The 3,441-nt window shown below is 38.3% G+C and overlaps 1 pseudogene across 1 annotated transcript; it reads right to left on the bottom strand.

Annotated features, from left to right (window-relative positions):
- Positions 1–222: 222 nt before the first annotated feature.
- LOC149559810 (pentatricopeptide repeat-containing protein At2g13600 pseudogene) lies at positions 223–3,120 on the bottom strand (annotated as a pseudogene). Its single transcript, XR_016363311.1, has one exon. The product of XR_016363311.1 is annotated as a pentatricopeptide repeat-containing protein At2g13600 pseudogene (transcript).
- Positions 3,121–3,441: the final 321 nt, after the last annotated feature.

Raw genomic sequence — 3,441 nt, 5'->3', positions numbered from 1 at the left:
TCAATCCATTCTAAGTCCATTATTCATTCTTTTGCTATTCGGTCTTATGCTACTAGGCTCTAGCATTATTTTCTCTGCATCAATAAATGCACAATATCTAAAGCTACACACAATTTATATGCATTTTCAGCCATGACTGTAATCTATACCTGCTAAGAACTGAATCCAGACGAAGTATTATAATTCTAGCTTCTACAATTTTAGGATGTTTAATGCTTGATAGGATAAAAATGCCCTTTATCAATTGTCGTGTTCTCATTATGCTCAAATTTATGTTTCTTTGTGTGAATGCAAAACAACAATTTGTCTTGTTTGCATAAAATAATAGCGCATTGGTTACTAGGCACAGATCTTCAGAAACATTAAATGTAGCCATTCCTTTGGTTGTAAGATTGTCAATGAGCCCAGCTGTTTGTTCAGCTTCAAAAACCAATGACCCCAACAGGAACAGTTGCCATCATTAAGATAATGGAAACGAATTTTATAACAATATCATCTTAGCAATGGATTTTGTGGCAGAGTGGCAATCCCCACTAATTCAATGGTCGTGGACAAGCGAAGTTACTTACGGATTGATAAGTAGGAATTCTATTGTTAACTGTTGTTTGAGCTGGAGTACTACTGAGATGGATGACCTTCTGAAAAGTTCGTGAGTGTGAACTGTTGTATTTCTTCTCATGAAAGATGGATTTCCATAAACCACCACTTATAAAACGTAAGTCAGTGAATTTGACTCAAAAATTACACAGTTGAATTCTGATAACAATATCACAACTACTTAGAAATTTCCTTGTTTATAGAAAGGAATCCAAAACTCCGTACTCCGGCAGATTCTTTCCTTAATCATTAAACAAATATGAGTGCTGAACCAATAGAAGATCCTTAGCATAGACACCATTAATAAGGCATCACTATGGTAGAAGTGAATTCCTGTTAATCATCCATGGCATATATTTTGTCATTCAGTTCCTCTTTCATCTAAAAGACAACTTTCCAAATTTCCATCCACCAATCCATCTCATGTGACAAAAGCATGCACCTTGTTTTTAATCTCAATGGAGCTGCACCCTGGAGATTTCTTCACTCTTCTTTTTTTCATCAATCTTCTAACACTTGCCACACCGTCCCACTTCCCAGCTTCAGCATATATATTCGACAACTGCACATAGTGTGCATCATTTTCAGGATCCAACTCAAAAAGATGTTTGGCTACATGTTCTCCCAACTCTATATTAGCATGGCTTCTGCAGGCACCGAGCAGTGAACCCCAAATAGCAGCGTTGGGCTCCATTGGCATGTTGTTGATAAAATCACGTGCTTCCACCAAGTGCCCAGCTCGACCAAGCAGGTCAACCATGCAACAATAGTGTTCAATAGAAGGAACAAGCTTATAATCTTGAGCCATGCATTTGAAGTATTTCATGCCGTCAGCCACCAGCCCTGCATGGCAACACGCACACAGAACACCAAGAAAAGTGATTTTGTTCGGCTTTGTGCCAGAGTGTTGCATTTCCTGAAATATCTGTAGCGCCTCCTTTCCAAACCCATGTATGGCATATCCTACAATCATCGCAGTCCATGAAACGACAGTTCTCATAGTCATTTTGTCAAACAATTGCGAGGCATGTTTGATTGAACCACATTTAGCATACATGTCTACATGGGCATTCCATAAAAACACATCAAATGGAAGCCTGCTTCTAACTACACAACCATGAATCTCCATGCCTTTGCAAAGAGCAGCCAGATTTGCGCACGCGGGAAGAACGCTGGCAAAGGTCACATGGTTAGCTCTCGCATCACTCAATTGCATATCTCGAAAGAGCTTCAGGGCTTTAACAAACCTCCCAATCTGTACAAGACCTGCAATAATGGCATTCCATGCAACCGCATTCTTATAGGGCATTTTCTGAAAGAATTCCAATGCATCTTCAACATATCCTCCATTAGCATATCCAGAGACCATGACACTCCACGAGTACACATTTCTTTCAGGCATCTTCTGGAACAACTCCATGGCCTTACACATATCCCCAATTTGTGCATATCCTGCAACCATAGCAGTCCAGGAAACAACATTTCGTTGAGGCATTTTGTCAAACACTTGGTGTGCAATTTCAATACATCCACATTTCCCGTACATGTCAACAAGAGCACTCCCAACAAATACATCAGACAGAAAACCCCTTCTTATTATATCTCCATGCACCTTTTTCCCTTCTTCGATGGCTTTCAAATTCGCGCAAACTGGCAAAACAGTTGCAAAGGTAAAGTGATCAGGTTGAATCCCATTCTCTTGCATTTTATAAAACATTGCCAGAGCCTCTTCATCATTGCCCTGCTTTGAACAAACCTGAATCATGACAGTCCAAGAAGCCACATTTGTCACCTGCATCTCATCCAAAACTTGTCGAGCATCTTGTAGGCTCCCAAGCTTAGCAAACAAGACTACAAGTTTGTTACCCAAATTCAAATCTGTACTAAATCTTGTTTGGGTTAAATGGGTATGAATTCTTTTTGCATCTGCCAAGGATTTCTTATGAAGGCACTGTTCTAGAAGGAATTCATATGCGCAGGTACTTAGCCTGAGATGGTTATGTTCAGTAACGTGGAGAATATCTAATGCCTCTTTCAGTAAACCCTGCCTGTAAAGTATTTGCACTTGCTCACAGATGGAATTTGGGGATTGACCGTTATTGTTTGCTACTTCTCGTTGCGTAGTGAATGCATTGGAGGAGAAGTTTTTTCTGGCAGACTGATAGTAGAGTATGAAGTGTATATTGATGTGATGCTGATTCTTCTGAAGACGTAATAGATATGTCAATGACATGCTCTTTTTACCTGCTTCGATTTTCTTTCAACTGTCATTAGTGTAAACTATAACTGCGGAACCCATTGAACTATAATGTTTCAATTCACCCATCATTTGGCGAACAGAGCAATTGCCGGTAATAGATTCTTGGTTGGACTTGACTTTGTGGGTTACAAAGAAGAATTTAAATCATTACTGTCTGTACTATAAAAATGGCGGCCTGACATTTGGGCTGGACAAATGGAATTAGCTTCTTTCGTGGGCAGAGGGGACAAAATCTCAATCTTCCATGCGGGTTGCAGAAGGATTATTGGATACATGAGTTTAACAACTTGGCCATTGCAATTGGCCATTTAAGATATGAGAGATAATAAAAATTGATATATTTATTTATTAGTTATAGGTTGTTGAGGAGTACATATTCTTAAATTTATATAAATAAAATGTATTATGAAAACAATATTTTAAAATTTAGATATGAGGGGATGTATTTTGAGAATGTAATGAGACTAATACAATGAAATATAAGTTATTATATTTCTCTTGTTTTTTATAAATAAAAGTATCTTAACAAGAGGATTGACTCATAAAACAAAAGGTCAAACAACAAAGAGGAGGTGTTGTTAAGG

The sequence above is a fragment of the Cupressus sempervirens genome, chromosome 4 (assembly GCF_028749045.1).
Source record: "Cupressus sempervirens isolate cs-2001-9-10 chromosome 4, ASM2874904v1, whole genome shotgun sequence".
Lineage (NCBI taxonomy): Eukaryota > Viridiplantae > Streptophyta > Pinopsida > Cupressales > Cupressaceae > Cupressus > Cupressus sempervirens.
Note: the sequence above shows the minus strand (reverse complement) of the source record. Positions and strands in the feature narration are given on the sequence as shown.